Here is an 18,916-nt window from a genome sequence, read left to right as displayed (position 1 = left end):
TGATAGAAGATCAAGATAAGATGGTACATTGATTTACTGTACCATGGTATTACTGAATAATGACCTTATTTATACACAAATTTGATATTTAAGGATTTTAACATCTGTTTTCTGTATCCATTCAAGGTTTTAGTAATCTCTCCATTTTTTGACACTTAAGATTTCATATAATAATGATGAACATATATCAATACATTACCAGACTAGTAAATTAACATATTTTACTACTACAATGGCACACATTTGAACAAGAAACATGGTAATACTTCAATATTTTTGATAGTCTTAGAGAATGGAGAATAGTCTTGGACTGTGGAGAAATGTGTTACCATGGTACATTAATGGTAATATCATTGTGACAACATAATAACATTATTCCACAGTAAAAACATGGCATATTTATATATCCAGTAGTCTATTTTTGTTTTATTCTGTGGTAACACAATGTGACATTGATCATAATACAAGATTTACTGTACCATGGTAATTAATGATGACCATACTGTACCATACCACACATAATGACCATGGTAATTAATGATGACCATACTGTACCATACCATACATAATGACCATGGTAAATAATGATGACCATACTGTATCATACCATACATAATGACCATGGTAATTAATGATGACCATACTGTACCATACCATACATAATGACCATGGTAAATAATGATGACCATACTGTACCATACCATACATAATGACCATGGTAATTAATGATGACCATACTGTACCATACCATACATAATGACCATGGTAATCAATGATGACCATACTGTACCATACCATACATAATGACCATGGTAATTAATGATGACCATACTGTACCATACCATACATAATGACCATGGTAATTAATGATGTTCTATCCATCTATCCATCTATCTATCTATCCATCCATCCATCCATCCATCCATCCATCCATCCATCCATCCATCCATCTATAATACATGCCATGTTACAGCAATGTATCATGTAGTAATACCATGGTACTAAATGACTACCATAGTTATATACATCAATTTTCTTTAAAAGCAAAACAAAACATGGTTTTACCACCTTAACAAATTATGGAAATTCTTCTAAGTGGCTTAGTCTGGTTTTCAGAAATCTCTCTATCTTAAAATTAAATAAATGAATAAATAGATAAATAAAACAGCAGTACAATGCGACAATTAAAGTATGATGAACATAGATCAATACATTACCAGATTAAATCGACGTATTTTGTAGTATTAGCATGGCACACATTCAACCAAAACAAGATGGTAGTACTTCATTACTTTTTGATAGTCCTTTAAACACTGAACGTACTGTGGTAAAATCTGCTACCATGGTAATCTAGTACCATGGTAACAACATAGTAACGTTACTTCATAGATAAAACATTGTATGAACAGAAAAACACGTTAAATGAGCAAATATATGGAAACGTCATAATGTATTTCTTAAAATTAGTGACAGGAAAGGATAGTAAATAGAGGAGAAAGTTTACCTTCAGCTTTATTAGTTCGTCTTCTTCTTCGTGTCCATCCTCAGGTTGTTGAATTCAGACGATCTTTTCAACCTCATCTGATCCTTCCAGCAGCACCAGGTCTTGTTTTGATCATGTGTTGAATCTGATGTGATGGTCCCTGTTGATGTGAGTTTGGTCTCATTAAATGATCCTCCGTGTTCATCACAATCTGATTCACGCGCACTGGAGAACCGCGCGCAACTTTCCCCACACAAAACAACTCCAGTCATATAATATGCGCGCGCACATGGAGACGCAGAAAGAAAAATGTCTTAGGTAGGTCAAAATAAAGTCAAATATTTTGTAAAAATGATATGAAATCAAATGAAAACAAGTAATATATTTGAACATGTCGCATGCTGTTATATATCATTAAAAATAGTCCGCAATATTACAGTTATTTTGGGAGTTATAAATAGTAGTAATAAAAAGATAACCATGAAAACAATTAAATGTGCTACATATGTCATAAATTATAACAAAACCAAGAGTGGAAGTGTTGAGGGCACAGCCCACAGGAGAACAGGTAATGCACTTCACTTTATATCCGCTGGATGTCACTAGAGGATAGAGAGGAGAACGCGCGCGAAAAACAGAGATCTTGTCAGACAGATTAATTACAATATTTTAACACATTTTAACAAAGTAAAGAGAGTTTAACAGTATATAATGGCTTAAAAATACTAAATGATTCACAAATTCCATTCGACGACATCGCAGGAACAGGCTATCATATATTTGTGGAGACTTCAACTCCATCATAGCAAATGTACGGGAATTAAACTGAATGATTCAGGAATATACACGTTTAAAAACGTAAATACAAAGTAAGTCTTCTGCAGACAGGAATCTCTTATGAATATTGCCCATTTTATTATGAACAATGTTTTTATTAGGCCTATAACCATTTAGTAGTGTATTTATTGAGCACACTTTAATGTATATTAAAAAGTGTAGCTAAACCATGTTTAATTTGAGGTTACTGATGGTGTAACTACAAAAAACTTTTTTTGTACTAAAACTATGGTCATTTTTTTCGATGAGTTTTTAATGTTACAAAACTACAAATATAAATAAATTCTTATGTGAGGGAACACTGTCCTAAATACAATGTTTCCATGGTATAAAATACATTTAATTAAATATTTTAAATGAGTAAAATATTATTTGGGTCAGTCCTGGCATTTGGTAATATTTCAGCCCCCCAAATTTTTTAAAGTGGTTATTGACTAAAATTACATTTCAAAAGCATTTTTTGTTGATTTATTTGTACATTATAATTAATTTTAAAAAATACATTAAAAGCATTTTTAGCATAAAAATTTAATATTTCTGTCACAAACCAAGCAAGTCATGTCCCACAGGCACTTCTTTGAAATTGCATGTAGAAAATTTTTTATAAAATGCACAGTGTGTAATTTTTTTTTTCAGTATTACTACTTATTTTTGTTGTTTTCTGGTGATAAATAAAAATAAATAAAAAAACAGGCTACAAAGTTATGTCCCTCAATATAAACTCAACCCTGTCACGCCAGCATTTTTCCACCTATAGCAATTTAGACTCTACCCTTATACGACGTCACAGACAGAGAGTGACATCATTCAGCTCTCTTTAACAGCATGGTGCAAAAGGCAAGAAATAATTGTAATTTATTTACATTATTTGAGGTTTATCACAGTTAGGAAGGGTACGGTCAAGCTTAACAACTCAAACCCATAACATAGTACCAAGATGGAATCTGAGTTTTTGTTTTTGATTTCAAAACCATATAACATTCTTGTTTAATTGCTGCCATGTGGGCCTTCTTTAAAACCACATGAGGAGCAGAGCTCATTTTGTTTTAAAAACTCAACCCCATCACACTCAACCCCATTACACATGTCATTGTTTCGGGGTTGTTACCTGCAGCAGTTTACATTTTTGAATTCTGGCTGTAGTTTGGTTTAATGAAGTTTAATTTCATCTCAGTGTGAATAATGGCTTTGCTAAATGTTTAGCTAAAATAAATAACAGTGTTTTGGTTAAGTCTTAGCTGTAATTTCTAATAATTAAAACAAATTAAAATTTTATTAAAATGTCCCCTCAACCCTGTTACGGTCTTCAACCCCGTCACTGTATTCTTACCCTGTGACATTAATATTTTTGAAAAATAAAATAAGGAAAACAATTAAAAATTAAAAAAATTCTTCCTGAGATTGAACCACCACGTTAAAGCCTAATACTGTAAATATGTGGTTTGGGTAAGACATCTAAATGTAAAACTTTTTTAGAAAAATTAAGAGACCGCATCATTTTGTTTGTTTGTTTGTTTGTATACTTTATTGTCCCTCAAGGGGAAATTTTCTGTGGACTCATAAAGCACTTCAGCAAGTTCTGACACAATAAAAATTAAAAATAAGCAAACATGCAAAAGAATTACATACAGGAAAAAAAAGCATGAGCACACTATCGATCAGTGTTCAATAGTCTGATTGACACTGGGATAAAAGAGTTCTTAAGTCTGTTCAGCTTTCAGCGGGAGGTTCTGTATCTTCTACCAGAAGGTAAAAGATCGTAAAATGGCAAGAGTACGTGAGATGGATTGTTCAGAATTTTTTTCGCTTCATTTAGAGTACTTTGCTTTAAAAGTGTTATTACCCATTAAATTAATATTATTAGCCATTAAATTAATATTATTAGCCATTAAATTAGTTTAGCCATTAAATTATTATTATTAGCCATTAAATTAATATTATTAGCCATTAAATTAATATTATTAGCCATTAAATTAATATTATTAGCCATTAAATTAATATTATTAGCCATTAAATTATTTTAGCCATTAAACTGACTTAAGGGATATGAGCAATAGGTAAACAATGGTTTTATAGCAAAAGCTTTGTAAAATACTATTTTTAACAACTCAGTTTTGTCTGTTACGAGGTTGAGAATAAAAGGTGTCCAAATAAGAATGAAACAGAAAATAATATAAATGCTTTAATTGCAGAGGTGGGAAAAATTTATTGTGCCTAATTATGTAGGCTTTTAAAAAATATAATCAATACAGTTTTAAAAAATGAGTTTGCTCAAGTTGAAACATTACTGAATGCCAGGAATGACCCATTTGGAAAATATTTAGTAAGAATCTTGGTTAAATACTCTTTTAATCAATTAATTAAATTAATACACCCCTCATATTTGCAACCCAGGCTCATTCTGAAAACGTCCCGTGGACGTTTCTGGAGACCGCGAAATACGTAGCCGGGGGTACGTACGGCTGCATTTCATTTTTTTTAAGCGAACGCTGCAGGGCGGTGTGACGCTGTTCCTTTCGCCGCTTGCCGGCCGGCCAGCCGGCCGCTCGCCTCCGTGTGGAGGGCTTTCCCGCTGCAACCAGTTTGTCCGGTTAGCTCTTTATGTACTTTGGCGGAGTCGAAACGCAGAGAGGGGCTGACCACGACGACCGGGTTCGAGTCCGGGGAAGAGCGGTTCCAGAAATCAGGTAAGAAAACAAAAACAAAATCCAAAAAATGAAGCGAACAAGTTCGTCACAGGGTGAGAATGTGGTCAAAATCCGAAAACGTGGTAAAAATCAGACGAGGGCTTTTCTTTTTCTGGACGGCTTTTGTCAATCGTCGTTGGTTGGGTTTAGGGACGGAGGAGGGTGGGTCAGCCGATTGGCCGGTCGCACAGTCAATCATTCTGTCATCCAGGCAGACAGGCGGAAGGTCGTTTGACAGCAGCCTCTAGCGGGTTTACGCGAGAACAGCGTGGGAAAAACCGCGCACAGCGGCCTCTCGCGGATTCGCGAAAACAAAAACTGCAAAAATACGTACCTCCCGGGACGTATTTCGCGGTCTCCAGAAACGAGGGACTACGTTCTCAGAATGAGCCTGGGTTGCATTTTAATTATTTTAAATAACATTTTTATTCATGTATTTATTAATTTACTTTTTGCGTACTTTATGTATGTCGTTATTTGTAAATATAATTATTTGTATTTTATTTTATTATTTTCACAGTTAAAATCAATTATTCCAATAAAGTGAATAATTATTTACATTTATAATAGGCTATTATTACACTATTCTACGTATGTTTTCATTTTTCCAAGAACCCCACTAGCACTTCTTTGTGGCCTCTTACTTTGAAAACCCTATTTACCCTTCACATATGGTAAAAGTTTTTAGATGTTACAATAAGTGTATTAGTTTTAAGGATATCTATAAGCTATAGTGCGCTTTAAAACAGCGAGAACATTTGCATTTAGATAATATAACCCTGGTATAGGGTTGGGCGATGTCGACCATTTTAGCATCGTACGATGTCTAATGTAAAACATCGCGATGGACGATGGCATCGTCGTCATAGGCGGATGTGAATTAATTATTTATGATTAAAATAATTCATAACAAATTAATTACTCTACCCTTTCAACTACCAGACCCGCATGCTCTTTGTTTCACCCATAAACAAATCATAAATAAATAAAGAGAAGTTACACACAAATTACCACCTGTCAATCACTTTTTTCGCAGGGCACGAATAGGCAGAGTGATGTGTGTCGTTATAATGGAGTCAACAAAAAAAAAATGGAGTCGGTAAAAAAGGTGCACAACCATGGTCACGTGATGTGCGTTTTCAGCTGACGGAGGGCTGTTCAGAAATGCTAGGTAAAACAGTGTGGATGTAGATCATTTTCATTCTACAATGCCATTTTAAAACTAAGACATATTATTTTTGTATTTTTTGCCAGGGGGGGTGGGGGGTTGGCGAAGGATCGGCAATGCTGGCTCAGCATCGTGTTGTCTATCGGCCAGCGGCGATGGACGATGCCATCGTCTATCAGCCCAACCCTGCTGGTATAAACACCCAAAGTCACTCAAGTCTGAATGAGTCAATTATTTTTTTCTGTATGTCCCCCCTCTACATGTTTCAGTTGAGTTTACATTGAGTTGAAAATAGAAATTCACATTTCAAAGCACTTTATGGGACCTTTAAAGGGGAAAAAATGTAATCCTCACATGTTTAGCCAGCATACGAGCCTACAGCGCACACACTTATGCTTATGATAATGTAAAATTGTTCAACCATTCAGTTTTCCTTCATCTTCAGCTCTCCACTTTCAAAGATCTCTCCATTTGAGCAGCAAGAGGTTAAAAAAAGCAACACGCCACAATCTCCATGCGCTCCAGTGCCCTTCTCTTCTGTCGTAATTAGTGCCGAGTGCTGCGCCTCTGGCCTCTCCATGCCTCAATAAGGTGAATGTTTCCTCTTCCACACCACCGTGACAGAAGGCAGAAAGAGATCCAACAACTGCCACGGGACAGTTTATAAAGGCATATAAGGGCAGGGTCACACAAAAGGCTAAGCTGGCGGGAAATAAAAAAAGAAAGTGTGATTCTGTAGTTGTCTGAAAGACGTACAAATGTGCACCTTGATGCAAAACAATGAATATTATTAATCACGTCTATCTTTGTTTTGGTCTCTTTAACCTGCCCAATGCCAGTTTAGCTAATTATATTTCAGCACCCCGGGTTTGCTTTGAGGAAAACCGCATATTTCATTCATTCATTCATTCATTCATTCAGAAAGGCTCTGAAAGCATGCGTCCATGACCGAAATGCAACCTCCAGTGGACAGTAGGAGGCTCCAAAATGAGACGCAGATTCACATGAGGTTATTAATTAGCAAGTGCAGGGCTTAATTTGTGCCGGAACATGCCGGCTCCAGATCTGGCACCTCTGAAATCTGATCCAGCACCTCATTTTACCGATCAGCCTCCTCAACCGCACTCCTCCCCCTACACTTTTGTTCGCGACACCACTTTGCCATCCACCCCACCAACACCAAACCAGAATAGTGCACTTACTGCACTTCAACGAAATGGTAAGGTTTAAAATCTATTTATTACATATTAAAACTCTTTAATATTATTAAATGTAGATGCTAAATCACTGATATGTGTTGGTTTCTTGAGTCTCAGTTCTAAAGTTGAATCTCAAACAGTTTATTCAGTTTTCAAGATCTGAGGTGAACTATCTGCTGCTGCTTTCAGTAGTATGGCAATAAATGTCACGTAAAATGGCATTCAAACTCACATTATTAGCATTTAACACTGAATAAAGCACATGAGGTGTACCTGAGCTGATCATTGTCAGTTTTCTGTTGTTAAACTGTGAGAAATACAAGCCTTTTCTAATATATCAATTTGAGGTGTTCGTTAGAACAAAAACTCATTTTAATATGGAAAATATTCCTTCTATCGGGTGCAGTAACTGTTAGTTAGGACACTGTTTAAATCACTCACTCCTTTCTCAATCTGGCAACCTCTGCTTGCGTTTGTTTTGATCCAAAAGTGCAATACCTAGTTCAACCACTGGGTGTCAAACTTACTGCACCTTTAAAGTTAGGGTAAGTATGAAAGTCATTGTATAATGATGGTCTGCTCTGTAGACAGTCAACAAAATAAATAAATATGGCTCAATGCTAATAATATTGACCTTAAAATGGTTTTAAAAAATTAGAAACTACCTTTATTCTAGCTGAAATAAAACAGTTAAGACTTTCTCCAGAAGAAAAAAATAATACAGGAAATACTATGAACAATTCCCTGCTCTGTTAAACATAATTTGGGAAATATTTGAAAAAGAAAAAAAAAACAGGCGGGCGAATAATTTCAACATAGGCTGTTCTGAAAACGTAGCCCTATGTACATTTCTGGAGATCGTGAATTATGTAGCCAGAGCTAAGTATGGTACTTCATCTTTAAAACGAACGTTATGGGGCGGTATGACACCTTTCCTTTTCTCGCTTATCAGCTGACCGCTTACCTCTATGTGGACGGCTTTTCCGCTGTTACCAGTTTGTCTGGTTGACATGTACATCGGCGGACTTGAGATGCAGAGAAGAGTTGACCGCAACAACAGGGTATGAGTCTGGTGAAGAAGAAAGCAGGTAAGACAAAAACTAAAGCTAAAAAATAAAATAAACAAGTAAATAACAGGGTAGTAATGTGGTAAAATCTGAAAACGTGTTAAAAAATAAATCAGGCGAGGGATTTTCTTTTTCTGATTTGCTTTTTAAAACACTGCAGTTGTGTGTTGTGTTTAGGCGGATCAATCTGTGCTTTTAAAAACACTATTGGTTAGGTTTAGTCAGTCTTTCAGTCAGTAGACAGTCAATCGACAGCGGCCTCTGGTGGATTTATGTGAGAACAGCAGGCACGAATGGCACTCGTGAGATCTGAAAAAGCGTACACAGCGACCTCTGGTGGATTTGCAAAAACAAAAACTGCAAAAAAAACGTAGCTCCCGGGACATATTTAGTTCTCTCCAGAAATGTATATAGAGGTACGTAATCAGAATGAGCCTGGGTTGAATAATTTTGACTACAACTGTATTATAAAAATATGCCCCTGTAAGTTATTTTCAGTTAAGACAGCTCAAACGTGCGATTTATGAGTTTATTTATAGACTCGAACTCTGGAGACTTGTCCTCGAAGCGCTCATGCGTGACCCAGGAGCAAAGCATGCTGCTTTATCACTTTGGACATTGGGTCAGATATCAGTTGCTCATTTGCATAACTGTGAAAAAAATCCCCACATTGCTGTGACAGAACACAGAAGGAGATACAGCCTCTCCAACAACAGCCACGGGACAGTTTTTTAAGGCATAAACTGTAAGGGCAGGGTCACACAAAAGGCTAAGCTAAATAAAAAAAGAAAGTGTGAGACTGTAGATGCGAAAGATCATTTATAGAGTCAAACTCTGGAGACTTGTTCTCGAAGCTATCATTTGACCCAGGAGCAATACATGCTGCTCTATCACTTTGGGTCAGATATGAGTAGTTGCTCATTTGCATGAATTTAAAGTCCGCTTGAAATCTAAATATACAATGTCTATTTTTTGCCGGCTCACGTTGTTATACTTAAGACAAATAAATAATCTGTGCAATGGGTGGCATGGTGGCTCAGTGGTTAGCACTGTTGCCTCACAGCAAGAAGGTCACTGGTTCGAATCCCGGCTGGGCCAGTTGGCATTTGTGTGTGGAGCTTGCTTGTTCTCCTCGTGTTGGCGTGGGTTTCCTCAGGGTGCTCTGGTTTCCCCCACAGTCCAAACACATGCGCTATAGGTTGTATTTACATAATGTCATTGATGAATCAGATGGAGGAAGTGATTCTTCTCCATAGGAATCACTATCAGAACATCAAAATGTTTCTGTTTTATGTTGTTTATAATTGTTTAAATCAGCCAAACTAAGAAATGCCAAAAAGCTTTTATAGACTTCCAAAAGTTGTTGCTCATAAAGGGGGGACAGTTCAAGAAACTGGCTGAAAAACGGAAGGCAGCATGTAATCAACATGAATTCAATACATCCATGTGTACAAACATTGAGCGCGATAATTCGTTTGACAGCACCAATTAAGATTATATACAGGCCTAGCTATGTGTATAAATATGGTAATGTGTTAGATAAAAATCAGATACATACACCACCACACTTATACAAAATCCAGCAGAATATAAATAACCCTGCCATGTAATCACTACAATGAAATCTCCGTCTTGTTTTGCAATAACCTAAGTCTTTATCGGCGTTTTGGTGGAATAATCAACCGTAACGTCTATATGCACAGCAGCAGCGAATGTTTGTTGATGGCAAGTTCATCGACAGAACAAAAAACGAAATGCAACCCTTGCAACAAAACTAGACGGTTATTATTGTGGAGCATTTTCCCTTAACAAAAATAATTAAATAATAATGTAGACTATGCGTCCACACTTTTGTATGTTATATCGTAATGCCTCTAAGATATCCGCATGGGGGAAAATCTATAGTAATTTATAATAAACATGTTATTGGACCACAGAGTAAAGCGTGTAATGTGTACAACTCTTTGTTAATAGTAAACTGATAAACGAATACATGTAACGTAGTGTAAACTATGGTGGTGCATTGTGATGGTGTATAATTATAGCAAATAAAACTGAAGCCTACTGAATAATTTGTTTATTACTACAGTTTCGTCACACCAAAGCAACAATACAATTACTACGTTTAATTCAAGTAACTATCTATAGTATGCTTTCAAACACTATAGTATTTCCTATTGTATATTTCATGTAGTGTAATAGCTTATACAGTATATTGCAAATATATAAGCAAAGGCTACAGTATATACCACCTCAATGACAGGCAAATATATTTTAGTTTAGTAGAAAACTCGGTCCTCTTCATGATATATGATCATGCCCAACATATGTGCTGTTTTTATTTATATCTCCTTTGAAATATGGTATAAATCGCAAACATACAGACTTTCCTCTCTGTCTTTCATTCAGTTTTTTTTTCATCTTCCAGCAGGACAAGGACCCAAAGCACACCATCAAAAAAATCACTAGAGTGGCTTCACAACAACTCGGCGTATGTCCTTGAGTGGCCCAGGCAGAGCCCAGAGCTAAATCCTATTGAACATCTCTGGAGTGATCTGAAAATGGCTGTACACCGTCGCTTCCCATCCAACCTGATAGAGCTTGAGAGGCACTGCAAAGAGGAATGGGCAAAAATTCCCAAAGACAGGTGTGCCAAGCTTGTGGCATCATATTCAAAAAGACTTGAGGCTGTAATTGCTAGGTGCATCAATAAAGCATTGAGCAAAGGCTACAGTATATACCACCTCGATGATGACCTCAAATATGTTTTAGTTTAGTAGAAAACTCGGTTCTCTTCATGATATAAGGATCATGCCCAACATATGTGCTTATTTTCCATTTATATCTCCTCAGAAATCTGGTTAAAATCTCAAAAATACAGACTTCCCTTTCTGTCTCTCATTCAGTTTTTTAGTTCCTCCATCTAAATTTCGCACGCCACCAAACCCAGATGATTGAAAACAACCTATACAGTAGGTGTATTGGGTAAACTAAACTGGCCATAGTGTAAGAGTCATACATTTGTCTCTGAAAATGCGGGAGACCGGGGGGTGGGGGTGGGGATTTGGGTGGTGGGCATGTGATATGTTCGTGAACTGAAGAGCGGGTGGGGGGTGCGGGGGAGTTGTGGGTGCATGAAGCAAACTGAAGAGCAGGGTCCCTGGTCAGTACTACCAAGGTCAGCAATGCAGGGACTGTACCAAAAAGGCTGAGGATGGGGTTGGGTTGTGGGGGTGAAATTCCCGGAGACAGAACAAAACGCGAGATGGGTCTGAAATATGGGAGACTCCCGGCAAAAACGGGAGTGTTGGCAGGTATGGTATGAGTGCATGTGTGTGAATGAGTGTGTACAGGTGTTTCCCAGTTCTGGGTTGCGGCTGGAAGGGCATCCGCTGCGTAAAACATATGCTGGATAAGTTGGTGGTTTATTCCCCTGTGGCGACCCCTGATAAAACAATGGGACTAAGCCGAAAGAGAATGAATGAATAAATAATAAGATTAATAATTAAAAGCATTATTGATTTTGAAATTGGTGGTTTTAGGGGTGGGCTTAAATGACAGGCTATACAGCATCTTATAATCCAAAAGCCAATGGAAGAAAAAACACATCTAGCTTTTTTGGCAAGAGCACCAGAAGGATGCAAACTCATCCTTCATCATGGCGATAGCATTAGCATCCTCAAAGTCTAAATTCCCTTGAATGCACCAACACATACATCACCCTTCATACCCATCTTGCCAAAATGCATCCATTTTGCATGCAGATTAAACTCTTTATTAGTGCCTCTCTTCCAGTCCAGATTCCCTGATGAAAATCCTTCCCAAGGGACCCACAAGAGCTGAAGCATCTGAACGAGCGAGCGACTGGGATAAAAGCTGTTCCTGGCATCATCAGCGCAGCAGTGCCAACATGATTCAGTGTCTAGAGAAGAAGCCCTGCAGGAAGTGACACTTTGTCAGCATTGGCCTGGCAGTGACCTCCGCCAGCGAGAGGAGGACCTAAAGCCTGCATGACGGAGATACAAGTAAATGCAGTCATTTCATTAGCATACAGTGTTCGGTAACACTTTACAAGTCATGAATGTGAATGAGAATTTATGCATGCTTTTGACAAGCGTGTCATTAGCTCAGTTATGTCATTTTAAATGCAAAGATGACATTAATGATGCTGTTATAGAATTGATGACACATTTATAATGGCTTCATAACAATGATGCTTATGACAAGTTTTGTTGTCTTGGCTTGCCTTAATGTCAAGTTGGCATAAAGGCAAAAACAGCTTGTGGTGTATTTGCTTATGTCAAGTTGTCATTACATACAATGTCATCTCTACATTTAAAAGGTTATAACTGAGCACATTACACTTAATGACAGTTGTTATAAGCATGCATATAATCTCATTTACATTCATGACATGATTACAGTGCATCAGGAAAGTATTCTTAGCGCTTCACTTTTTTATGTTACAGCCTTATTCCAAAATGGATTAAATTCATTTATTTCCTCAACATTCTACACACAATCCCCCATAATGACAATGTGAAAAAAGAGTTTTTGAAAAGCTGAAAAATCACATGTACATCAGTATTCACAGCCTTTGGCGTGAAACTCTAAATTGAGCTCAGGTACGTTTGGTTTCCACTGATCATTCTTGAGATGTTTCAGCAGCTTAATTGGAGTTCACCTGTGGTCAATTCAGCTGATTGGACATGATTTGAAAAGGCATACACCTGTCTATATAAGGGCCCAGGGTTGACAGTGCATGTCAAAGCACAAACCAAGCATGAAGACAAAGGAATTGTCTGTAGACCTCTGAGACAGGATTGTCTCGAGGCACAAGGCTGGGGAAGGGTTACAGAAACATTTCTGCTGCTCTGAAAGTTCCAATTAGCACAGTGGCCTCCATCATCCACAAGTGGAAGATGTTTGGAACCGCCAGGACTCTTCCTAGAGCTGGCCGGCCATCTAAGCTGAGTGATCGGGGGAGAAGGGCCTTAGTCAGGGAGATGATCAATAATCCGATGGTCACTCTGTCTGAGCTCCAGCGTTCTTCTGTGGAGAGAGGAGAACCTTACAGAAGGACAACCATCTGTGAAGGAATCCACCAATCAGGCCTGTATGGTAGAGTGGCCAGCCGGAAGCCAATCCCTGCCTGGAATTTGCCAAAAGGCATCTGAAGGACTCTCAGACCATCAGAAACTAAATTCTCTGGTCTGATGAGACTAAAATTGAACTCTTTGGAGTGAACACCAGGCGTTACGTTTGCAGGAAACCAGGCACCGCTCATCACCAGGCTAATACCATCCCTACAGTGTAGCATGGTGGAGGCAGGTTTTCAGCAGCAGGAACTGGAAGACTAGTCAAGATAGAGGGAAAGATAAATGCAGCAATGTACAGAGACATTCTGAATGAAAACCTGCTTCAGAGTGCTCTTGACCTCAGACTGGAGCGACGGTTCATCCTCCAGCAGGACAATGACCCAAAGCACACCACCAAAATATCAATGGAGTGGCTTCAAAACAACTCGGTGAATGTCTTTGAGTGGCCCAGCCAGAGCCCAGACCTAAATCCTATTCAACATCTTTGGAGCGATCTGAAAATGGCTGTACACTGTCGCTTCCCATCCAACCTGAGAGAGCTTGAGAAGTACTGCAAAGAGGAATGGGCAAAAATTCCCAAAGACAGGTGTGCCAAGCTTGTGGCATCATATTCAAAAAGACTTGAGGCTGTAATTGCTGCCAAAGGTGCATCAACACAGTATTGAGCAAAGGCTGTGAATACTTCTGTACATGTGATTTTTCAGTTTTTTTATTGTTAATAAATTTGCAACAATTTCAAAAACTCTTTTTCACATTGTGTGTAGAATGTTGAGGAAGTAAATAAATTTAATCAATTTTGGAATAAAGCTGTAACATAAAAAAGTGGAAAAATGCACCGTATAAAGGTTTCATGTCAGTCTTATGAACATCTCCAAGTAAAGTGTTACCCAGCATTCAGTTATAAACAACCCACTCATAAAAATGAAATGAAAAAGCTCATTGTATAATGGAGGCCCCAGATAATTACAGTAGATCAGCACATTATCATTCTGCAGCCAGAGAGAGGGAGAGAGGCTGTAATTGTTCTCTGCAATAGATAATTGTTTGCATCAATTGATGAAAGCCAACCATAGTTTTGAGCAGTCGCATCAAGTGTCAGAATACATTAGATTGGTTAATATTATTATTATAATTATCTTGCTTGATTTATGATCTGTTATCAGTTGTCTAATGTCACTTCAAACCTAAATGTAATCATTTATTTTAATGGTGGAGTTTTTTTAAAATCTTCGTCTGTTTCATAAAAGGACTTGCATTTATAATGACATGTGTCAAGTATGGGCAAATTATAATAAATAATGGCAAAATAATAATAATAAAACTTGATGAACAAAAATATAATATTAAGAACAAAGTTTTCTCAACATGACTTCAACTGCGTTTAATAATACTTTCATAATTATCGCACAGAATTAAATGTTATGCACTCACCGGCCACTTTATTAGGTACAGCTCTCCAACTGCTCGTTAACTCAAATTTCTAACCAGACAATCACATGGCAGCAACTCAATGCTTTTAGGCATGTAGGCATGGTCAAGACGATCTGCTGCAGTTCAAACCGAGCATCAGAATGGGGAAGAAAGGTGATTTAAGTGACTTTATAAGTGGCATGGTTAGCCAGACGGGCTGCTCTGAGTATTTCAGAAACTGCTGACCATCTCCAGGGTTTACAGAGAATGGTCTGAAAAAGAGAAAATATCCAGTGAGCGGCATTTCTGTGGGCGCAAATGCCTTGTTGATGATAGAGGTCAGAGGAGAATGGCAGGCTGGTTTCAGCTGATAGAAAGGCAACAGTAACTCAAATAACCACTCGTTACAACCGAGGTCTGCAGAAGAGCATCTCTGAACACGTCCAACCTTGAGGCGGATGGGCTACAGCAGCAGAAGACCACACCGGGTGCCACTCCTGTCAGCTAAGAACAGGAAACTGAGGCTACAATTCACACAGGCTCACCAAAATTGGACAATAGAAGATTGGAGAAACGTTGCCTGGTCTGATGAGTCTCGATTTCTGCTGCAACATTCGGATGATTGGGTCAGAATTTGGCATCAACAACATGAAAGCATGGATCCATCCTGCCTTGTATCAACTATTCAGGCTGGTGGTGGTGGTGTAATGGTGTGGGAGATATTTTCTTGGCACACTTTGGGCCCATTAGTACCAATTGAGCATCGTGTCAATGCCACAGTCTACCTGAGTATTGTTGCTGACCATGTCCATCCCTTTATAACCACAGTGTATCCATCTTCTGATGGCTACTTCCAGCAGGATAACGCACCATGTCATAAAGCGTGAATCATCTCAGACTGGTTTACTGATCATGACAATGAGTTCACTGTACTCAAATGGCCTCCACAGTCACCAGAACTCAATCCAATAGAGCACCTTTGGGATGTGGTGGAGCAATAGATTTATGGATGTGCAGTCGAATGAAATAATAATAAAAAATAGTAATAAAATGTGTCAAGTATGGCTAATTGTACCTGCCAAACAAATAATAATAATAATAATAATAATAATAATAATAATAATAATAATAATAATAATAATAATAATGTTTTAAAAGGCCTTAAAATATGTTTAATAATATTTTCATAAATATCAGTCAGACTTTTGGATCTATTCAGTGCTGCTGGAGAATATATTAGATCGTTTATTATTATAATAATCAACTTGCTTTATTTATTAGCTGATAACTTGTCTAACTGCAGCACAGTGGCGCAGTGGGTACCGCAATTGCCTCACAGCAAGAAGGTCGCTGGTTTGAGCCCCGGCTGGGTCAGTTGGCATTTTTGTATGTAGTTTGCATGTTCTCCTTGTGCTCGTGTGGGTTTCCACCGGATGCTCCGGTTTCCCCCCACAGTCCAAAGATATGTGGTACAGGTGAATTGAATAAACTAATTTGGCCGTAGTGTATGTTTGTGAATGTAAGAGTGCATGGGTTTTTCCCGGCATTGGGTTGCAGCTGGAAAGGCATCCGCTGCGTAAAGCATATGCTAGATAAGTTGGGGGTTCATTCCGCTGTGGCGACCCCTGCTTAATAAATGGACTAAGCCGAAAAAAAAATGAATGAATGAATGAACTTGTCTATTGTCATTTTTTCTAAACCAAATGTAATTATTTTTAATGTTTAAAAAAAACAAACAATTATATTATATATTTTTTCCATGTTAAGTATGGCTATTACTGACAAAAATAAATAAATAAATAAACAATTTATCCTTTAACAGTTCAATAATATATATATTTTTTTAATATTAGTCAAACTACATGTTAGTTAGATTCAATGCAGCCAGAGAATACATTAGATTGGTTCTTGTTATTATTTATTATTGTTATTATTAGTATTATTATTAATATCTTGCTTTATTTATGATCTGTTGTTATAAGTTGTCTAATGTCATTTTTCCAAACTCAAATGTAATTATTTTTAGTGGTTAATAATAATAATAATAATAATAGAGCAGAGTGGGTAGCACTGTCGCCTCACAGTAAGAAGGTCGCTGGTTTGAGCCTCAGCTAGGTCAGTTGCCATTTCTGTGTGGAGTTTGCACGTTCTCCCCGTGTTGGCGTGGGTTTCTTCCGGGTGCTCTGGTTTCCCCAATAATTTGACCTCCATGTAACCTCAGTGCTGTCTAAAACAATTAAGGGGTGATCAAATCTGTTTCTGTGTGTGTTTGTGTGTGCCGTACACATTGCATTGGTGTTAGTCAATGAGTGTGAAACTGTAGGTGAAGGGAGGACGTCGGGGAAAATAAGTGCCTGCAGCAGGACCGTGTGTGTGAAAAACCGAGTCACACAGGCTGAAATAAAGTACTGTGAGTGGGCGCTGGATCATCTTACCAGCTTCAGGCCGTGCTCTTCGTTTTCAGCTTTTCACGCTGCCCTCTGATAACACGGTTCACATCTGAGGCAACCGAGCACTGAAAGAAACACGCATCAATATGAAATAATCCCCAAACATCAGATTCGCGGTCCAGGGCTCCGCGCCAATCCTCTTTCACATATATGTGTCAGCAAAAACACGCCGCAGTGTTACATAAGCAGCCCTCAGCCAGATTCACAAACACAGAGGCAGAGAGAGAGTGAGAACAGAGGAGGAAGAAGGAAAGGAAGAGCCACAGATGCGGTAAAAAGAACAACAGATGAATATAATAGAAGGAAAGACTGAAAGGAGGAGCAACAGTATAATGTTTCGAATGAAGAAAGAGGGATGGTAGAAAATAGTGGGTAGCAGGAGGGAGAAGGATTCACAGACAGACAGGAAAGAAATAAGGAAAGAAAGAAAGAAAGAAAGAAAGAAAGAAAGAAAGAAAGAAAGAAAGAAAGAAAGAAAGAAAGAAAGAAAGAAAGAAAGAAAGAAAGAAAGAAAGAAAGAAAGAAAGAAAGAAAGAAAGAAAGAGAAGGAAAAAGAATAAAGAAAGAAAGAAAATGGAAAAAGAAAAAGAAAAAGAAGGAAAGAAAGGAAAAAAGAGAAAAGAAATAAAGGAAGACACAGAAAGAAAAAAAGAAAAGAAGAGAGAAATAAATAAAAGAAAGAAGAAAAGAAGACAGAAAGTAGGAAGGAAGGAAATAGAATGGAGAAAGAAAGAAACAAACAAAGGAAAAAGAAAGAAAATGGAAAAGAAAAAAGAGAATAAAAAGAAAGAAAGAAGAAAAGAGAATGGAAAAAAGAAAGAAAAAGAAAAAAAAGAAGAAAGAAAGAAAGGAGGAAGGAAATACAATGGAGAAAGAAAAAAACAACAAACAAAGGAAAAAGAAAGAAAATGGAAAAGGAAGAAAGAGAATGAAAAAAGAAAGAAAGAAACAAAGAAGGCAAGAGGAAAAGAAAGAAAGAAAGAAATAAAGAAAGAAAGAAAGAAAAGAAAGAAACGAAGAAAGAGAAAGAAAGAAAGAAAGAAAGAAGAAACAAAGAAAGAAGGAAAGAAAGGAAAAAGAAAAGAAAGAAAGAAAAAACAAAGAAAGAAAGAAAGAAAGAAAGAAGAAAACTAAGGAGAAAGAAGGAAGAAAGGAAAAAAAGAACAGACAAGAAGTAAGAGAAAGGAAGCAAGAGAGAAAATAAAAAAAACAACGGGAAAGAAAGAAAGAAAGAAAGAAGGAAAGAAAGGGAAAAAGAAAAGAAAGAAAAAATGAAGAAAAAAGAAAGAAAGAAGGAAAGAAAGGTAAAAAGAATAGAAAGAAGAAACGAAGAAAGAAAAAGAAAGAAAGAAAGAAAAGAAAAAAGAAAGAAAGAAAGAAAGAAAAGAAGGAAGGAAAAAGGAAGAAAGAAAGAAGAAAAAAAGAAAAAAGAAAAGAAGAAAAAAGAAAGAAAAAAAGAAAAAGAAAGAAAGAAAAAAGAAAGAAAGAAAAAAGGAAGGAAGAAAGAAAGATAGAT

The 18,916-nt window shown here is 37.3% G+C and overlaps 1 protein-coding gene across 1 annotated transcript in view; it reads right to left on the bottom strand.

Annotated features, from left to right (window-relative positions):
• The window catches only part of rin1b (Ras and Rab interactor 1b), a 64,188-nt gene extending 62,490 nt beyond the window's left edge, over window positions 1–1,698 (bottom strand). Inside the window, exon 1 of the mRNA XM_056460968.1 lies at window positions 1,505–1,698. The gene's annotated coding sequence lies outside the window, so the exon portion shown is untranslated. The remainder of the gene's footprint in view (window positions 1–1,504) is intronic.
• Window positions 1,699–18,916: the final 17,218 nt, after the last annotated feature.

The sequence above is a fragment of the Danio aesculapii genome, chromosome 7 (assembly GCF_903798145.1).
Source record: "Danio aesculapii chromosome 7, fDanAes4.1, whole genome shotgun sequence".
Taxonomy (NCBI): Eukaryota; Metazoa; Chordata; class Actinopteri; order Cypriniformes; family Danionidae; genus Danio; species Danio aesculapii.
Note: the sequence above shows the minus strand (reverse complement) of the source record. Positions and strands in the feature narration are given on the sequence as shown.